The following is a 21,979-nucleotide window of genomic DNA, read 5'->3' as shown; positions in this document are numbered from 1 at the left end:
CCAATGAAACTGATTATCTAGAGGCAATTAGAGAACTGGAGACTTGTCTCAAGTGGCCTCCCCCAGGGCTCTGTTCTGGCTCCTACGCTATTTAATATCTACATCAATGACCTCCCAGAAACTTCTTCAAGGAAGTTCATCTACGCCGATGACATCTGCTTTGCAACTCAGGCATCCAAGTTCGACATCCTCGAGGAAACACTCACGAAAGACACGTCTCTGATATCTGATTACTGTAAAAAATGGCGACTAATCCCTAGCACTGCAAAAACGGTATCATCTGTTTTCCATCTACACCATGCCTCAGCCTCATGTGAGCTTAATGTGCAGCTTGGCGATACGAGAATCCATGCAGCCCAGCCAGTCTATCTTGGCGTTACTCTTGATCACACTCTGTCATTTCACAAACATCTCATAAAAACTGCAGCAAAGGTGGGCGCGAGGAATAACATCATTGCAAGTCTGGCCAGCTCCTCATGGGGCGTGAGCGCTTCCACACTACGATCATCATCTCTGGCATTATGCTATTCCACTGCAGAATACTGTGCCCCAGTATGGTTCCGTAGCCCCCATGTCCACTTGGTCGATTCCAAATTATATTCCTCCATGAGGATAATTTCTGGAACCATCCATTCCACCCCATTTCCATGGCTGCCAGTTCTTAGCAACATCGCCCCGCCAGATATTCATCAGGATGCGGCATCATCTAAGTTCATTTCCCACGTCTACGCTCGACCGGACCTGCCAATATACGCGGATATCTTCGCCCACCCTGTCCAACGCTTGACGTCTCGTCACCCAATCTGGTCCCCTATGCCTACACTGAACTTCTCTGTTACAGTCTCTTGGAAACAGAGCTGGCAGCTAGCTGAGGTAAAGAACAAACACCTCATCACAGACCCCTGCAAGCGTCAACCCGGCTTTGACCTAGCACGTTATGACTGGGCTCTCCTCAATCACTATCGAACAGGCCATGGCCAGTGCGCCGCTATGTTCCATCGCTGGGGAGCCAGAGACGACCCGAACTGCCCCTGCGGCTACAGACAGACTATGACCCGCATAGTCAATGACTGCCACCTCTCCAGATTCAAAGGAGGTCTCGAAACTTTACATCAGGCTCAACCTGATGCTGTTGACTGGCTACGGAAGAAGGGCAAACGCTAGTAGTAATAGTAGAGAACTGAAAGCTGAAATAGCTGAACTGAAGAAAGAAGTTGATGGAAGGGAAAGCAGACTAACAGAAACAGAAAACAGAATTACTCACAGCATGAGTTAGAGAGAACTAATAAAGATGTGAAAGAGCTCAAAAAGAGATTGAGAGACACTGAAAACAACAACAGAGACATATGGGATGATCATAAAAGAAATAACATTTGTATAACTGGCCTGACAGAGGAAGAAAGACAGGAAGGGGAAGGAAAAATTCTAGAGAAAATTATAGAAGAAAACTTCTCAGACCTGAACCACAGAAAGAACATCAAGATTCAAGAGGCCCAGAGAGTTCCAAAAAGAATCAACCCAGACCGGAAGACATCAAGACAAATCATAGACACAATGAGAAGAAGTAAGGATAAAGAATAAATCCTAAAGGCTGCAAGAGAGAAACAAAAAGTCACATACAGGGGAAAACCCATAAGACTATCAGCAGTCTTCTCCACTCAGACTCTAAAAGCCAGAAGAGAATGGCAAGATATCTATGGAGCCCTGAATGAAAAAGGGTTTTAACCAAGGATAATGTATCCTGCTAGACTTTCATTCAAACTAGATGGAGTCATCAAAACCTTCTCAGACGAACAACAGCTAAAGGAGGCAACCATTACCAAACCGGCCCTGAAAGAGGTTCTAAAAGACCTCTTATAAACAAGAACATCACTATAATACTTACAATATATCAGAGCAAACAAAAATTGTTGAACAATGGCACTACAATACATTAAATACATAATATCAATAAATGTCAATGGCTTAAACTCACCCATCAAAAGGCACAGAGTGGGGAGATGGATCAGAAAACATAACCCAATCATATGCTGCTTGCAAGAATCCCATCTGACACTACAAGATAAACACAGACTTAAAGTGAAAGCATGGAAAACTATCATACAGGGTAAGTGACCACAAAAAAAGGCAGGAACAACAATTATCATCTCAGACACAATAGATTTTAAATTAAATAAAGTAATAAAAGATAGACAAGGACATTGCATAATTATTAGAGGATCAAATGAGCCAAGAAGACTTAACAATTGTTAACATCTATGTACCCAATGAGGGACCATCTAAATACATCAAGCACCTACTGAAAGAAGTTCAAAAATACATCAATAGTAATACAATAATAGTGGGAGACTTTGATATCCGACTCTCAAACGTAGATCAACAAAGCAGAGAATCAACGAAGATAGAAGATAATTAAATGAAGAGATTGACATACTAGACCTCTTGGACATTTTCAGAGTCCTTCACCCCAAAACACTGGAATACACATTCTTTTCAAATCCATATAGCACATACTCAAGGATAGACCACATGTTAGGCCGCAAAGATAGCATCAATAAATTCAAGAGCATTGAAATCATCCAAAGTATCTTCTCACACCACAGTGGAGTAAAACTAACATATAACAACAAACAGAAAACTATTAAAAGTCAAAGAACTTGGAAACTAAATAACATACTCCTTAAGAACCACTGGGTCAGAGAGTCAGTCAAGCAGGGAATTCAAATGTTCCTTGAAACAAATGAAAATGAAGACACAACCTATCAAAATATTTGGGACACAGCTAAAGCAGTATTGAGAGGGAAACTTACAGCCATAAAAATCACATATTAAACAACAGTAAACAGCTCAAATGAATGACCTTACTGCACACCTCAAGGACTTAGAGGAAGAGTAACAAAGGAACCGTAAAGCAACCAGAAGTACAGAAATCACTAAAATTAGAGCAGAAATAAACATCGAAAATAAGAGAACCATACAAAAGATCAATGAATTCAAATGTCGGTTCTTTGAAAGATTAAACAAAATTGACAACCCCCTAGCCAGACTCCTCAAAAAAAAAAAAAAAAAAAAAAAAAACAGAGAAGACGCAAATTAATAGAATTGTAAACTATAAAGGAGATATCACGACTGCCACCACAGAAATCCAGAAAATCATGTGAAACATCTATGAAGAACTATACGCCACCAAGCTAGAGAATCTGGAAGAAATGGAAGCATTCCTAGAAACATATGCCCTCCCATAAGTGAATCAAGAAGAACTACAAAACCTAAATGCATTAATCACAGACAAAGAAATTGAAACCATTATTAAGAATCTCCCCAACCACAAAAGTCCTGGACCAGATGGCTTCACAAACGAATTCTACAAAACTTTCAGGAAACAGTTAGTACCCATAGTTTTTAATATTTCCATAAGACTGAAGAAACAGGAATACTCCCTTCCACCTTCTAAGAAGCCAACATCACACAGATACTAAAAGCAGATAGGGAAACAACAAAAAAAGCAAACTACAGACCAATATCTCTGATGAACATAGATGCCAAAATATTAAACAAGATCTTGGCCAACCGGATACAGCAGCACATCAAAAAAATTGTTCATCATGAACAAGTGGGATTCATCCCAGGAATGCAAGGCTGGTTCAACATCAGTAAGTCTATCAATCTCATTCACCACATCAATAAAAGCAAAGCCAGAAACCACATGATTATCTCAATAGATGCAGAGAAAGCCTTTGACAAAATCCAACACCCATTCATGCTCAAAACTCTACAAATAATGGGAATAGATGGGAAATTCCTCAAGATAGTGGAATCCATATATAGCAAACCTACAGCCAACATCATACTCAATGGAAAGAAGGTGAAAGTATTTCCCCTCATATCAGGGACTAGACACGCCTGTGCACTGTCACCATTACTCTTTAACATAGTATTGGAAGTTCTTGCCATAGCAATCAGGCAAGAGAAAGAAATTAAAGGAACACAGATAGGAAGGGAAGAAGTCAAGCTCTCACTATTTGCAGACGATATGATTGTATGCATAGAAAAACCTAAAGAATCCAGCAGAAAACTACTGGAAGTTATTAGGCAATATAGCAAGGTGTCAGGTTATAAAATCAGTGTACAAAAAACTGTGGTATTTCTCTATGCAAACACTAAACCTGAAGGAGAAGACATCCAGAAATCACTCCCATTCACTGTTGAAACAAAATTAATAAAATACCTAGGAGTAAAGCTGACCAAAGAAGTGAAAGACTTGTATACTGAAAACTATGAGTCACTCTTTAAGGAAATAGAAACTGATACCAAGAAATGGAAAGACATCCCATGCTCATGGATTGGAAGAATTAATATAATCAAAATGAATATTATCCCCAGAGCCATACACAAACTTAATGCGAAACCCATTAAAGTTCCACCAAGCTTCTTTAAGAAAATAGAACAAAAATACATTCATTTATCTGGAACCTGAAAACACCTAGAATTGCCAAAACCATCTTGAGGAAACGAAATAGAAATGGAGGCATAACACTCCCAGATCAAAATATATTATAAGGGCATCATCATCAAAGGAGCCTGGTACTGGAAGAAAAATAGGCACACAGAGCAGTGGAACAGAATTGAAAACCCAAATCTGAACCCCCACACCTATGGTTATCTAATCTTTGATAAGGGGGCCTAAAGTATTAAATGGAAGAAGGAGGCTCCCTTCAATAAGTGGTGCTGGGAAAACTGGGTTATAACATGCAGAAGAATGAAATTGAAACACCTTATTTCACAAGAAACAAAATTCAACTACAAATGGATCAAAGACCTGGATGTCAGACAGGAAACTATCAAATACTTAGAGGAAAACATTGGTGAAACACTTTCCCACCTAAACCTCAAGGACATCTTTGATGAAACAAATCCAATTGCAAGGAAGACTAAAGCAGAAACAAACCAATGGGACTACATCAAATTGAAAATCATCTGCACAGCCAAAGAAACTATCACACAAACAAAGAGATCCCTCACAGAATGGGAGATCTTCACGTGCCAAACATCAGACAAGAGACTAATCACCAAAATAGACAAAGAACTCAGCAAACTTAGTACCAAAAAAGCAAATGACCCCATTCAAAAATGGGCAGAGCATATGAATAAAACATTCACCTCAGAGGAGATGCAGAAGGCTAACAAACATATGAAAATATGTCCCAGGTCGCTGATTGTCAGAGAAATGCAATTAAAAACAACATGAAGACACCACCTCACTCCTGTAAGAATGGCATACATCAAAAAGGACAGCAGCAACAAATGTTGGGGTGGCTGTGGGGACAGAGGAACCCTTCTACACTGCTGGTGGGAATGTAAATTGGTCCAGCCTCTCTGGAGAGCAGTCTGGAGAACTCTCACAAGGATAGACAAAGACCTTCCATATGGCCCAGTAATTCCTCTCCTGGAGATATACCCCAAGGATTCCATAATGCCCAACCAAAAAGATGGGTGTACATCTAAGTTCATAGCAGCACAATTCATAATAGCTAAAACATGGAAGGAACCCAGGTGCCCAACAATAGATTTCCAAAGCCTGGACATAACACTGAATAAAATAACTTGAATATTAAAAATATACATAACTCCCCACACCTATGGACATCTAATCTTTGATAAGGGGGCCCAAAGTATTGAATGGAAGAAGGAGACTCTCTTCAATAAATGGTGCTGGGAAAACTGGGTTGTAACATACAGAAGAAGAAATTGAACCACCTTATCTCACCAGAAACAAAAATCCACTCCAAATGGATCAAAGACCTGGATGTCAGACTGGAAACTATCAAATACTTAGAGGAAAACATTGGTGAAACACTTTCCCACCTAAACCTCAAGGGCATATGCGTGTACACCTATGTTCAGCAGCACAATTTGATATATACATACATATATATATATATATATATATATATGAATAAAACATAGCTATTAAGCTAAAATTATTATTCCCATAATTATGGGAGATAGAAGAACACAGAGTGCATACTCTCCTGATTTACCCCATGTGGATATTTTAATTTATGTGCCTGGTGAAGAAGTGCCTTACCTCTTTGATATGGAGACATAGCCTCACACTGTATTTCCTTTGTGCTTGCTCTCCTGGCAATTAAAACAGTGGCTATAGTTGCTATCCCTCCCTTCCCTCCACATTGCTAAGCTAATGGGCCCCAGACAGCAGTGCTAAAGGTTAACTGATGACTAGGGAGTAAATTGAGCTGTCTCTAGACTGATGCATGCCAGGCACTAGGTCTCCCCTTTCTTTACGCACACCACAGATAAGGAAGATGTATAGCAATAACCAGAAAGATTGCCTTTGTCTATTTCTGCCTACTTTTTAATAATGAAAAAAACCTGCTCTCTCCACCCTCCTGCTGAGGGGGACCTCAATAAAACTGTGTGCTTTTCAAAGGTGCAGAGAGAACTTCCCAGAGTGACATGGAGTCTCTTAAACACCGGTGTCATAAAGTCCTCTAATGAACCAAATACTGGATCAAGTCTTGTGCTATGGGGATCATTTATGTAACATAATAAGTCCACCTTCTCTGACCCATCTTGGAAGGAGATAGAAGGAATTTTTTCCTGAGCCTGACATCTAATATGCAGGCTCTCTGGGGATTTTGTGTCATCGTTGGAAAAAAAAGACTAGAAAGCTAGATCAAGGAAAAGAGTAGGGAGAAAAATTTTTATTGGATGGTAAGTTCAAGGCTTTAGTCACTGAGCACCCACCAAGGAAGTCTTCCACTAGCATTGCTTCCAGGGAGCCTATGAGTTATCCAGGTCCTGGTCTATAGACCAGGTGTAACTCTCCTCTCTCCTTAGTCTCCAAAAACCTCAAACTGTGGGTTCAGGTATAGCAAACACAGAAGCTTCAAAGAGTCATCCAAACAGTGTTCCTTCCTTCCCTAGATGAGTGCAATACCCCAGAGGTTCCATCAGTGTCTAACAACACTGGCCTCCAAAGTTCTCTGCCAAGTACACTTTGACACCACTGGACTGGATCTGGTGACAGAACTAGAAAAAGGATGTTCAAACTGAAACCAAAACCCAAAGTCATCCCCACCCACCCTGCAGAAGAGTACCTTTTCAGACCTCAGTTTAGAAGAGACCATTAGCAGTCAGATTTAGCCTAAAACGAGAAGGAGAGTAAGTCTGTGACTTTTGCATAACCAAATCCAGACACTCAATCCTGGGAGACAGGCTTATTTCAGAATTATCAGGCTGGCTGGGGTGCTGCTCAGAAATGAGAATTCTCCTAATGTCCTATTCAGATCCAGTGAACAATATTTTGGCCCATTCCTAGAATTGAATTCAAGTTAAAAAGCATCAATGAAACACTAGACAGTAGTCTGTGACTTCTGCAAAACCAAGTCCAGACACTCACTCCCAGAAGACAAGCAGGCTTACTTCAGAATTATCAGGCTGGCTGGGGTGTTGCTCTGAACTGAGAATTCTTGTGCCCTATTCAGGTCCAGTGAGCAGACAAACATTTTGACCCACTTCTAGAACTGAATTCAAGTTAAAAACCAGATTGTATAGAATTACTGAAAATATCACACCAAAAGTCAAATAGGCAAAGACAATCTTCAAGGTAGGCCAAAGATTTTAGGTATCATCTCCTAAAACCAGTGGGAAATGTGACAGGGTCACACTTCCCACTTCCTTAACATAACTGACTCCATCTTAACTTAACCTCAACCTATTCAACCACTTTACTTGCCAAGAAAAAAGTAGATACTAGTGTTCTGAAATTATTAATTGTCCATTGTTAATTGTTTCTGTAACGGGTTGTCCTGACTGCAGCAACAGACCACCCTAACCACCACATGTTGGGCTTCTGTAACCTAGCTTGCTTTTGCACCTGCCCCTATAAATGGCTGTGCTACACTGAGCTCCAGACAGCACTATGAGCAGTACTTTTAGCTGTTGAGTGTAGTCACTGGTGGCTTAATAAAGACTCCCAAATTTCTGGGAGTTGGGTGGTAGCACCACAGGTTAAGTGCACATAGCACAAAGCTCATGGACCGGTGGAAGAGTCCCGGTTCTAACACCCAGGTCCCCACATGCAGGGAAGTCACCTCACAGGCAGTGAAGCAGGTCTGCAGGTGTCTTTCTTACCCCTCTCCCCCTCCTCTCTCTATTTCTCTCTGTCCTACCCAGCAATGACGACATCAATAATAGCAATAATACTAGCTACAACAATAGAAAACAACAAAGGAAACAAAAGGGAATACATTAATTAATTAAATGAATATTACAAAAACAAAAAGGCTCTCAAATGTCACTGAACTGGCCTCGGGTGGTCTGTGACGTGTACCTCACGACAACCATCCATATCTCTGGCCTTACATATAGTAGCCAGAGGAGCCTTAGATAACAATCTTGTAACAACCCAAGACTTAAAAGACAAGCTCTAGCTAGCCATCAACTCCACCACAGCTTGACTGGCTTCCCTCCAGCACCAGAGAAGCTCACATGCCCAGGTGGCACTTAAAACTGGAAGCACTAGACCTTCTGAAGGCAGAGAGAGGGGGAACCTGTGTTTTATTACACGGAGAGTGCTGTTACTGTGCAATGAATCTGGCCTAGTCAAACAGAAACTCTGGGCACTCACTAAGCTGAGAAAAGACCCTCGATCCTGCTATCTCTCTGACACCTTTCCCAGGGGACAGCTGTGAGAACAGGTTTCTGAGTTGATGTGGACACTGCACAACAAGAAGAATTGTAGCCACTTCTGCAAACCAAGGGGCTCAGCCTATCAAACCCATCCTGCTGATGGCTGTTCATACATCCTTTGGTCAAACACATTCTTGAGAAATCCAGTCTTGGGGGCCACAGGAAGAAGTATGAAGGTAAGAAAGCAAAAGGTAGGAACAGACCCATGGTGTCATTCTAGGAGCAATGTTATATGTGCATGCAGTGTGCCAAGGCCAGCAGTGCGGTATACTACAGTGTGGGGAAAAAAAAGTATTAGAGGACAAGATTCTATGGAGCTATCAAAAGCTTAAGGAGAAAGAATTAGTGTTCAAGAACCAGAACCAGGTAGTGCAATGCTTTGATTGAGAGGCGGTGCAGTGGGCGCAGCAGACAAGGCCACTGTAGATATCCCTCGAATTTCTGCCTGACTGGTGCCAAATTTCATGTGAGAATGAAGACTGGGTCATGGACAGGTTTCTAGGAACAGACTAAAGGCATGTTTGGTGCATTACGTTTAGGAGCTGATGCTACTTTCTGATCTCCTCACAGCTTATATAAATGCATTGGGGAGGGGTTTGGAGGATGAAAGGAGGGTTTACTCTACTATGTTGTATGAGTGCAGGGAAGAACATAGACAGCCACAGATTTTCATGTGCCATTCTGCTTGGCTTGCTTGGGCAAGGCCTTGAATTTGAAGAAGAAAGACCTTGACTTAAAAACTTCTCCTCAGCTAGCAGAAAAAATTCAAAACACAGAAAAGCCCAATCAGTTTGTGCCAGGAGCCATTTCTCTGCTTTATAGATGATAAGCTTTGAGACAATGGAACCCCTCAAGACCAATGTTAATTCCCCTCTGGGCAGGCCATTTCCCCTTAGGTAAACCATTTATCAGTAATCAAGTGAGTCAACACAAGTGAGTCAACACACAGTTTGGTTCCTGCCATTTGTTGCAAGGAACACTCCGCTTTGAAGTTTGCTCCCCCTTCTCCTCCTCCAGCATTCCCTCTCCTTCCCCAAAGCCTTATAATGCCTGTATTCTCAATAAAAATTTACAGCTTGATCAGAAACTTGTCTTGCTGTCGTTCTCTCATGTCTCATGTTTCTTCATTTCAGGTTTCATTGGGTTCCTAGCCCCTGTTCACCGCCCTGCTGGTCAGGGCATTCTGGCGCCCGGAACATGGGGCGAAGAAGCCTTCTGGACCTAGAAACTCTGCTGATCGAGAGGGTAGGCCTACCCGAATTCACTGAGTCACCATGGCCCGAGGGGGGTAACGCAAAGACTCGCATAGATAGCCACGGAGATACCTGACCGTGAGTCGCATCTGGAGGATTGTGTCACAGCGGCTGAGGTAAGCAATACCATGGGACATGAATTTAGCAAACAAGATTTATTTATTAAAGGAGTCACTCAAGACACGAGGAACTAGGGTTAAAAAGAAAGAATTAAAGAAGTTTTTAGATTATATTAAAAATATTTGCCCCTGGTTCCCCCAGGAAGGCACTATAGATGAGAAGCGTTGGAGGAGAATTGTTGATTGTCTTAACGATCACTATCAGTCTTTTGGTCCTGAACGTGTACCTGTTTCTGCCTTTTGTTACTGGAATTTAATTAATGATATCTTAAAAATCTATAATCACCCTGATATTAAAAACCTTATTACAGAGGGTGAAAAGGTCCTCCGGCAACTTTCTAGTCCGCTGTCCAGGACAAAGTCCCCATACCCATGCCCTTCTGTGATTATTGATCTTGATCCCCCAGTACCCAGTCAAAATGAAAGCCTCCCAGCACCCATTGAAAGTAAAAGCCCTGTTCCCCTCCCTACAGGTTCCACCTCACTCACTAAAGTTCCCTTTATTGACCCTCCTATTGCTAATTCACATGAGAATGAAAACCAGCATTCTTTCCCCCACCTCTATCCAGTTTTACAAAACCCTCCCTCTCCTGAAGCACTTCCCGCAGAGAATGAGGCTTTGCTAGAAAAAGAGGCTGCCAGATACTACAATCCCGATTGGTGTCCTCTTCCCTTTAATTCCCCTCCCTATATCCATGACCCTGCTCTCCAGCCTGACCCTCTCCTTGACAATCCTTCTGTCAGGTGGGCATGCTCAGGAGCCCTTCCAGGAATTTCCACCCTCCGCAAGGTCCTTGCTGACCGGAGAGAGCAGCTTCAATTAATGAAAGAAATAGCTGCAGTCACAGAAGAGCTTACATTTTTAGCCTTACCAAAAAACCCAATCCCTAAAACTAAAACTAAGACTAAACCATCCAAATCAAAACCGGTTTTGGCTTTCCCTGTTACTTGGAGCCAGGCTCAAACTGGCTAACCCTAACACCTTCACTCTTCCTTGTCCAGACTGCCTCCCTACACCACCGCCCCTCCGTTTTGTGCTCCGGTCCTTGACTTGGCCAATAATACTGATTTGACCACTTTCTTTAAAACTGTAAAATGTACCTTAGCCCAGAAAAAGAATTCCAAAGATTTTTCTCTGCGTGGCGGCGGTAAACTAAGCCCGCCTGTTCCGCCCTCGCAGCCAATCATGGCACAGAGCTACTGCTCCACAGATTGGCAAATTCAGTCAGTCAATCATTCCCCTAATCCACAAAGCCCCCTCCTTGGGGGGGGTAGAGAGTCTGTGAATTAAGAATCCAAAATCCAAAGCGGTTTTTCAAAGGGAAAATTTTCCTTTCACCAAGAATGTATGTTTTAAGTCTGTGCTAACCTTGTTTTCATTATTGTGTGTTAACCCCTAAGTAACTAAAGTTTGTTTTAAGTTTTAAACAAGATTTAGTTAAGCTAAATGTGGTTTTAAAGATCCAGACTCATAGAGTTGGCACACCTTTACCAGAGTAAAATATAGGACAGTTTCGTCCTTCTGATAGCTAATATCAGCATCAATTCATTAGTTGAAAAGATTTTCTGAGATATCTATGCATGGTAAAATGCCTCTACAGTCTCTCTCACTCTTGTGAAAATTGTAGATATTACCAGCACCTCAATATCAACTGCCACTGTTTGTTAATTTAATTCCATGCTTAAACTGACTTTCTAATAACCCAGTCAGTGTAGAGCAGTGGCCTTGCCAGGAAAAAAAAGGGTTAAACGTGCTATTCCTGGTCTGATAAAAAAAATTTTTATTCAACAGATGTGATTCAACAACATTATTTAGTGTAAAATGGTCATATAAAAGAAATGTTAACAGTAAAAATTTATTTTAACATTTCAGCTATAAGGTTTATCTTAGCTTTTTAAGTTACCTATCCAAATCAAAGTGAAAGATCAATTAAGTTGTGTACCCACCCTTGTTCATAGCTGCCCTAAGGGTGTGATAGCTTTGTGATAAACAAAGGTCCTAGCAAAGAAAGTTTAACATTTTACTTAAAATTGTTTTTAAGACTGGCTTGGGTTAGTAAAAGATAACACAATAGTTATGTTAATTATTTACATGCCAGAGGCTCTTGCGCTGGTTTTCCTCTTTATATCTTCCTGCTTTTAAAAATTATCTGGTTTGTTTTAAGACACTGCCAGAGGTTTATTCTTGATAAATTAAGGTAATACATTGTGTTTTTGGTCTGATAAAAGATTTGTTTTGACAAATCCTGATTTAACAAAATTAATATTTTGAACATTTAAACTATGAGGTTTTATTTTAGCCTTTTAAGTCGCCATATTAGAGTTCTAATAAACAAAATCTATTAAGAGTTTTATATCTATGCTTACTCATGATAGCCTTGTGATGAGTAAAGATCTTTGTAAACTAAAGGTATAATAGTGTGCTTAAACTGTCTAATCAGTTTAAAATAATGCCAAAAAAAATGGTAAACATTTTAGCATGTCAACACATTAGGTATTGACTTTTATAACATATTGGTATATTCTAATAAAGAGCCTTCTAAAATCATAGAAAGTCTCAAGTCAATTCTAACCATTAGATCATCAATTAACTTGGTACAAGTTCTCTCCCTAAGTAAATAATTATAGGTACATCTGCACATGAAGAACTGACTGCTCATATGGTAAGATTTAAAACTAAACATTTTTAATTTTTTATTTATGGGTGTGTGATGACTCCTAAAGTCACTCATATCCTAAAATTTTTCTCATTTTTTTACAAGCCTCTTAAAAAAATTTTAACGCTTGACCTGCCATAGTGAGAACACTTTACTGGCTCCTACATTGTTTAATTAAGATCTTGCTATTCAGACTTTTAAGATTAATCTCCATTGATAAAAGCCAATGCTCTCTGACAGATTGATGTAATTCACCTGCCCATGTTTAGTAAACAAAAAAAACTTTTTTTTTCTCAGTTGATATTTTTTCTAAATTTGTATGGGCTAGAGCTCAAACAAGAAAAACTAAAACCCTTAAGCTTAATTAATAAAAAAGAAGGGAAATGCACCCCCCAGTATTCAGTTGGCTAAAGTGTCAATGAAGTAACATACTAAACCTTTTTAATATTTACAAAAATTTGAATTGTCCATTTATTATATCTCATTGACAAAGCCACACACTTTTCCAGTCATAGAGACATATTCTTTTTATCTTTTTTCAACACTGGATGTCCATGTTTGTTTTCCTTTTATTATGCTGGATGACATTGCTGTTGCAAAATCCACAGAGTCCCTGTTGGCAAGTCCTTACCACAAAGGACGCCATGGCAGTATATACTCCAGCTAACCTCACCAGCTTATCCAAGTCTTCTCTTTTTGCTGACCTACCACTGCTGACTTCATCTTTGCATGTTTATTGACTGCTCAGTTTTCTCAAAATATTCCTCGATGTTCAAGGAACCTCACCTTGACTTCTAATGTGTATGCACCTCCTCTGTGTTTTGGTAAACACCATCCTATATTTTCATGTCAATTCTTCTCTACCTGGTCCTTGCCTCCTAGTTTTGCTTGTTCCACAGCTGACCAGAAGAAGAAACTTTCATCAGTTGGCGCTGACCAGAAGACCAGACGTTCTGTTTCTTCCCCTGGACATCACATCCACTGACTGCTTCCCTTAGACTTGCTGGTGGCACGCTAGGACACTCTATATATTCCTCCCATGAATTTTCTGACAAATTACAACAGGTTATAGACTCCACCATAAATAGTCTTGAGTCACTACAGAGCCCCTTATGAGAACCTTATTAGTCTTTTGTTAATGATTACCTTAAGACCCTTTATTTTTAATAAGATTACTGATTTTATAAAACGGCAGATTGACTCCTTGGCATCAAAACCTTTGCAAATACATTATCACAGACTTGATTTGGCTGACAGAGGCCTGGATGAACCTGAGGATGACAGACCCCCTTTTCGGGTGGCATAAAACTCAGAATTATGCATTGAGACATCCAACCTTGGCAGGGTAAGACACATGGAGAGTTCATGACTGGCCCTAGCTCACCCCACCCTGCTTCTCATCTCACTCTCCCCAGTCACCCTCTTAGGCTGTCCCTTGTCACTCACCCCCTCATGAGATGAGGTTTTAGATCAGTTAATGGAAACGAGCAGCTTTGTGTGGGAATTCATTGACCAGAAGAGGGTTTTGGCTGAAAGTAAGCAGTCCTGGTCCCTTCAATTATCTGAGAAGTAGGGTTCACTGTGTGGGCTCATGGCATTGACTTTTTCTTTCCCTTTTTTTGTTTTGGTGAAAATTTTTATTTATTTTGGATAGAGATAGGGAGAGAGGCAGAGAGAAACCTGCTTCACTTCCCTCCTGAAACTGAGGACCGGAGGCTTGAACCTGGGTCCTTGCACACTGTAATGTGTGCCTTCAACTAGGTGAACCACCACCTGGCCTCCAACTTTACCTCTTATTCAAAATAGTGAGAGCAAAACTAGATTTCCCACTGAATCCAAAGGAGAGAGGACTTGGGGGGAGATGGTGGCAGTGGATGGAGTCAGACTCTTGCCTTCCCTCCAGGCATTTAGCAGAAAGATGTGCAGAAGAAGATCGAAGGAACACCATCAATCAACGCCTGACAAAAGAATGGGATAAAGATGTTGTGCTGAAGCATCAGCGAGATGAAGATGCCAAGGCCTTTGACAAGTAATTGCCTTCTGGGGTTGCAAGTTGCCTCCTCTCCCCATTTCCTCCACTCTGATCTGGGGATCTATAGAGCTTCATGCAAACGAGTGGGGATTGCCAAGGGAACTCTATAGAGGACAGAAATCTGGGTTTAGTGTGGGATAGCTGTGCTGCCTGCTAAATGTCTACCAACTGTGTTTTGGTCTGCCTCTACTCTAGGAAGCTTTGTTTTCCTATTGTGGAGGGTGAGGGATAGAGTGTGGGCATTTCTCTTTGGAAATAATAAGTTTGAAGCAGAGAGAGTGACTTTCCATCCCAGGCTTACTGAGTGTTCAGTTAAGAGGGGAGCTGAAGAATCATGGGTAAATGGGCAGTCAGTTAGGAATGGAGTCATGGGTAATGGGTGCTATACAAAGTGAGACACCCAGCAGGGAACAGGCCCAGACCATCCACCCAGAGGGTGCCTGTCCCCTCTCCTCAGCCCTCTCTCTCTACTCACCACCCAGGAGCAGAGCCTCTAGCCCCAGGCCATGAAGGCTGACAGCTAGCCTGGGAAAGGCTGATGATCTTTTGTCTTATGTTCATTTGTCAATGGGGAAAGTTAACATGTGCCTGACTGAGAATGTGAAAAACTTGACAAAACAGATGGAGCCTATCCCTTCAGATGCTATCAAAGCCTCAATATGCCAAACTTAATTTTTCTGCCCAGTGCTCACCTCAGGCTTATAGTGGAGTTGGGGATCAAACTGGAACATATAAGGAAACAAAAATCATTTGCAAAACCTCTATGCTATATCCCCAGCCCCCAAGTATTCTAAATGACTAGTTAATAAGTTGTTATTGTGGGTAACCCATGGATAACTCCTCATGTTCCTCCTTGCTCTTCTACTCTTCTTCCTCTCTCTACTCCTCCTTCACTCTGGCTGATGATGATACAGAGGATTGAACTTGGGATCTCAGAGCCTCAGACATGCAAGTCTTTTGCAGAACCGTCATGCTATATTTCCCACTAGGATATAATCTCTTCTAGAGAAGATGTTTTGATTTTAGTGGAAGGCATTTTCTCCCCCTCTCCCATGTAGGGCCCATCATTTGTGACAGTGAGTGAGAGGAAAAGGGCAGGCTGGGGGCAAGGGGAACAGGTACTGGGGGGGGGGTGTCACTGTCCTTGTCTCCTTTTCATAGTTTTGAGGAAGGCCTCTCACTATTGCCTGTGCCTCCTCCCCAATTGTCCTGGTATTAGGGGCTAGAGGGTTGAGAGTGGACTGGGGGGCTTGAGGGAGGAGGCACCCAACTGAAGAGGAGGCACCCCACTAAACAACCCCAAATACCACCCCCTACTGGGGATTAATTGAACTGCCTCTACCCCATTTAGTACCCCAAAGCACTCTATCCCATTCAACATCCCCCACCCCAATCACCATCCTTCCACCTTCCCAGTCCACACTCAGGGCAGCTGGGGACAAGACATCCAGCCTAAGACTGGTTGTGGTGTGCTCGCCTAAACCCCTACATCCACCAGTCCACCCCACACCACCCCATCAAACCCCCTCCAATTAGGCCACCCTCTCTCCCCGCAGTCCCCATCCCCAGTCCACCCTCAACCTCACAGCCCTGATACCAGGACAGCTGGGGAGGAAGCACTCAGTCTAACTTTGGATTCCCTATCTGTCCTCCCCCGCCACCCCCCACACCACAGAGAGGAAAAACAAAAGAAGGATCTAGAGGATGAAAAGATTCTGTGGAGATACCACTCTAATCCTAATTTCTTTGCTTTTTCTTTTTGCTCCCTGCCTTATTAGGTCCATTATGACCTGCATTCAAGAGCTATGCTGAGTATCTGTCAACCAGCTTCTCCTACACTCTTACATTCTTCTGCATGTTGGGCCCCGGAAGACCTATTATTACTTTTAACCCCACCCCCATATTGCCCCTGTTTAGCAGGAAGCAGCCAGAATGACCTTGGCACCCTATATGACCAAAAAGGTCAGAATGATAAATCTGGGAGTGCCTGACCATTGAAGGCACTTGTGGCTAAAAACACTCAGTCATAAGAATGTGTTACCCAGCAATACTAGCCCATCCCTGGAATGCCTGCTGGAGGCTAGCAGTTTCCTAAATCACAGACTCACCACACTTAACATCATGGAAAATACCCACTGAACTCTCACCTAAGTTTCTTTTTCTCCTCACCTATAAGAATCTCCCTCCTTGACCCTGGCTGCGACTTCATGCCCACCCCCACCCCCGGCCCACTTGGACCTGAGAACCTTGCCTCAGGAGCACACAAATAAAGCCCTTGTTGATAATATTCATGGCCCGACTTTTTCTGTCAGGTCCATTTCGCCACCACCCACCAGACCACACAATCATGAGATAGCAGGCAGGCACTGGTCTCCACAGACAAGCAAATGATGGCGTGGCTTCCACTGAACACACACAGGGCTGTGAGAACAAGGATTCTGAGTTGATGTAGACACTGCACATCAAGCTGAATTGGGGCCACTCCTGCAACCCGAGGGGCTCAGCCTATCAAACCCATCAAGCCTGGCCGACACTCCTACCTATGATGGTTGTGGGCTTCTCCCACCACACCACCTCCTCCAAGGAGCCCATCTCAGCATTATCCTGGGCAAAAGTCTCTTTCTCAGGGCTCAGATGGCTCCTCCCCTGCAAGAGAGAAGGAAGGCATGTGGCTGTGGGAAACCTAGGCAGTGTTGCTGCAGCTGAGTCACAGAGAGTACTCTGTGTACTTCTGAGAGAGAAAGAAAGAGAGAGAGAGAGAGAATGGGAGTTAAAGAGACCATAGCTCCTCCAGTGTGGTGGGGGGCTGTGCTCAAACCTGGGTTGTGCACAGGAGAAAGGAGAGCACTATCTGAATGAGCTATTTTGCCTGTCTCCCTCAAAGCCCCCACCCTAACCCTGTTTCTTTTGAATATGTGTATATATTTCATATATGCAGTTTATATTTTTTAAAAGATTGTATTTATTTATGAGAAAGAAGGAGAGAGAAAGGACCAAACATCACTCTGGCACATGTGCTGACGGGGATCAAACTCGGGACCTCATGCTTGAGAGTCCAAAGCTTTAACACTGCGTGACCTCCCGGACCACGTAGTTTACATTTCTTTCTAACATTTATTTATTTACTTTATCTTATCTGATAGAGCAGAGAGAAACTGAGAGACAGGGGGAGATAGAACCTACAGCACTGCTTCATCACTTATGAAGCTTTCCTCTTGCATATAGCACAGACCGGGGGCTTGAACTTGGGTCCTTGTGCATGATAATACACACACTTAACCAGGTGCATCACCACCCATACATATATATATATGTGTGTGTGTGTGTGTGTGTGTGTGTGTGTGTGTGTATTTCATATATGTATATTCTAGAGGGATTGCATTATTTACCCATTTATTTTTTTAAACAAAGCACTGTTCAGTTCTGAGTTTTGGTTGTGCTGGGGACTGTACCCGTACCTCAGAGCCTCAGGAGTAAAAGCCTTTTTGTAGAACCACTGCAATGTCTCCTCAAGTTGCTAACCCCCAGATTCTTGGTCACCTGACAAAACCTTCAGACCAAATGGGTCAGGAGGGCTGATTAGTGGGCCAGCCTCCAGTTGAATTATTTATTATAGAAAGGTGGGCTTGTTGGAGGCCTGCCATCATGACTGGCCAGCTGTCACTCTGGGTTCACTGTCAACCCTGTGTCACAGTGAGGCATAGTTTGGGCCACTTAATGGAAGCCACAAGTGGACAGTGGGAGGCATAAAGGTGATGGGACCTGGTGTGCACCCCCCACCCTCCCCCCATGGATTCCCTGGCAGGTACCACCAGGGCAAAACCAGGGAGGACCTGATGGGCTTCCCTCTACCCAGCCTGGTGGGGAGTTGCTGGCCTCCAGCAAGGACTCTCCTGTTACAACCCCCTTTTTGGTGGTCGCTGGGACATTCCAGGTCCCAAACAGAACAGCAGTAATCCCCTGAATCAGAGCCATGCATTTCCTCTAAAGTTCTGTAGAGAGTCAGCCCAAGGATGAAGGACCCAGGCCCCCACCTCCACCTCCCAACCCCAACACCAGGACTGCTTTACTTGGCCTGCTCTGTCTCAGCATGGTGGCAGCCCTGACAGGGCAAGAGGGAAAGGCAGGGGGCAGCAGGTGCAGCATGCCCAGCCACTGGGTTGGTAGTGAGCAGAGCTGCTCCCCAGAGACTCCTGTCCCTGTAGTGTCCCCTGCCTGCAGTCACAGGCCCATGTTGGCCCTGGGGACAGCTATCCAGTCCCCATAGTTGAGGGCTCTACTCTGGACCCTCCTGGGTACTTCCCTCCCAGGACATCCTTGTCAGTGTCTGCAAGAAGCTCCTCCCACATCCTGTAGGTCTTCATGGCCACCAGAAAGGGAACCCATTGCTCACACTTCATCATTCCCTGCAAGTGTAGATACCAAGGATATCTGGTCTTTCGAGACAGAGAGGAGAGGAATCTGTCATATGGCTTCACTGCTCATGCAGCTTCCTGCTTCCTGTTGCAGGAGGACTGTGGTCTTGAACATGGGTCCTTGAGCATGATCACCTGTATGATCTACTGGCCATGCCACCATATGACCCCATATATTAGTGCTTTAAACATTTACTGTATCTGCCCCAGGTCTTTGTTAGCTTTTTCTGTGGACAGAGGCTGAAACTGTGGCTCACAAAGGTGCTCTTGTACTAGCTGGCTGCATTATTTAGAATGCCCTTTACATGTTTCATTCCATTTTTTTTTGCCACCAGTGTTCTTGATAGGGTTCAATGCTTACATGATATATATATATATATATATATATATATATATATATATATATATATGATAGATGTTAAGAGACAGAGAGAGATTAAGAGTGAGAGAGATAGAAAGAGGAGACACACCATGGCACTGCTCCATTGCTCAGGAAGCTTCCCTCTTGTAGGTGCTCCCATGTGGTGTCCAGAGGCTCGACCCTGCGTCCTTGTACAGTCACAGATACATGCAGTCATGTAGTACTCATCTCCCTGGATGCGGCCATAGTCTCCAAGGTCTAGACCAGGGTGCAGTGGCTTAGCAAAGCCCCAGCACTCTCTCCCAGGTCACAGCGAACCCTCAGCCATGAGGCACTGGAGGCCTAGTGGCACGCTGGCAGCAGGTGGTCTACATTCAGCATCATAGGCAGGCACTGGCATGGGATGATGACCCTGCATGCCGTTTAAAGCACCAGCTTGCCCACTCGGATGCCCATGCCGTAGCAGCCCAGGTCCCCCAGGCCAAGGATGTGTTCCCCATCTGTCACCACCACAGCAAGCAAGACAGGGGGAGTGCTCCTGCAGTGGTCCTCCTCTGGATGCCAACCTGCCTGAGCCAATGTGGGCCCTTGTACCCTCGACTCCCTTTTAAGGGTTGGTGGTTGCTGCAGGCTCAGTGGAGGAAACCCATCTGCCATCATCCTTCAGAGAAACCAAGGCTACCCTGCACCAGGATCTGGGTTCAAATCCTCAGCCCCCGCGATACCTGGAGGCCTTGTTCTGACTCACTCTCCCTCTGTCAGGCCTTCCTGTGCGTAGCTGACAGGTGGGTGAGTCAGGCCTGACAGGTGTGCTGACTCTTCCCTTTGGTGCTCTGGTGGCTTTCTTTCTGGTCCAGGCTGAGAGGACCAGTCCAGCACAGAGCAACAGCACAGAAGAGAAGATCCCTACCTTAATGTCATCCTCAGGCCATGAGTTGAGTATGGTGGCAATGTGGCCTTTGTCATGAATGGTGATGAATAGCCCACTAGGAGAGACACAGCCACAGTCACCAGAGGACTCCAGAGCCCAGGCATGCACATAACCAGGCTCTGTCCTCAGGTCTGGCTAGAGGTTGTTATTTAGGAAGCCACATCTTGAGTGCAAACCTCCTCCCACTAGACTGTCTATTCTGTGGGACCAGAAAATACCTGTCTTCTCACCGGTGCCACCCCAGAGCCTACCCTACCATCACCCTCCACAGGGCACTTGTGAGCTTGTTGGATCCAGGACACTCACATACACACAAGTGTACAGGTCTACATCTTACTTTTTTGTTTTTCGTTTTTTCAGTGAATAGAGCCTCTGGACATATGATCAGAGTCACCTCAAAATGAGGATGACATGGGACCAGGGGCATGACCTAGCAGTCCATAAATGAGGGTGGAGTAGCGTTACTTTTGCTAGAGAGTGATACCATAGCCAGGTATTTCCTGCTAACTCCCTGGGGGACTGGATCCAGCTAATAGGCATTTGGAAACCCTAATCCCAGTGAAATTACTTGGAAACTGGGTTTTTTTTCCTGACACATTCAAGGTAAGAGCACCTGTCATCTAGTCTGTTGTTTGTCTCCAGAGAAGAGGGGAAGAGAGGGACACACAGGGAGAGACTGTGGTGGTGGTGGGAGACTGGGTGAATGCAGCAGAATCCACAAACTAAGGAGGGAATAGGCTTGCTTGTGAAGTTCAGAAGCTACAGAGGCAAGACAAGACTCCACCCCCCCCCCAACCCCTGGCATATTTTTTAGAAAGCACATGACCCTGCCAATACCTTCATCCCAGGCTGCATGCCTCCAGCATTGAGATGAGACATTTCACTGTTTGAAGGCAGAAGTTTCTGATGTATTTTTCAGAAATAAGATGCGGAGGAATCAAACTCAGGGGCTCATGCATGTGCTCTGCCTCTGAGCCAGCTCTGCAGACCATCCCCCGCCCCAAGCAATTTTCCTGGGAGAAATAATGGTTTATAGGACAGTTATTGACATCTGAGTACCATTTCTTATATCCTTGTGATAGGTGGAGATCTCCAGGGCCAATAGACACATGAATAAATGTCCAGTCACTGATTATCAGAGAAATGCAAGCAAGAACAACAAAGAGATGCCAGCTGTGAGAATGTTAGACATCAGAAAGGACAGAAACACCAACTGCTGGCAAGGGGATGGGGAGAGGGAAAGCCTTCTATACAGCTGGGGGGAATGAAAATTGGTACAACTCCTGTGGGAAGCAGTCTGGAGATTCTTTTTACTGTTATTATCTTTTCCTTTTATAAATCATCCACATGCCCCATAGGGTTGAGTCTCCACCAATACATCTTGATGTGAATGTTACCAATGTAGGTGACTGTGACAGAACCCACAATTCGCAACTCTGGCTACTTGTCTTTGTTTATAGAACATGTTCTTGACATCTTTTAATTTTTTTTATTAT

The 21,979-nt window shown here is 43.5% G+C and overlaps 1 pseudogene; it reads right to left on the bottom strand.

Annotated features, from left to right (window-relative positions):
- LOC132533791 (polycomb protein EED-like) overlaps positions 1-21,979 on the bottom strand; it is a 213,781-nt pseudogene that overhangs the window by 9,946 nt on the left and 181,856 nt on the right.

Source organism: Erinaceus europaeus, chromosome 17 (assembly GCF_950295315.1).
Source record: "Erinaceus europaeus chromosome 17, mEriEur2.1, whole genome shotgun sequence".
NCBI classification, from domain to species: Eukaryota; Metazoa; Chordata; class Mammalia; order Eulipotyphla; family Erinaceidae; genus Erinaceus; species Erinaceus europaeus.
This window is presented reverse-complemented; position numbering and strand designations above follow the sequence as displayed.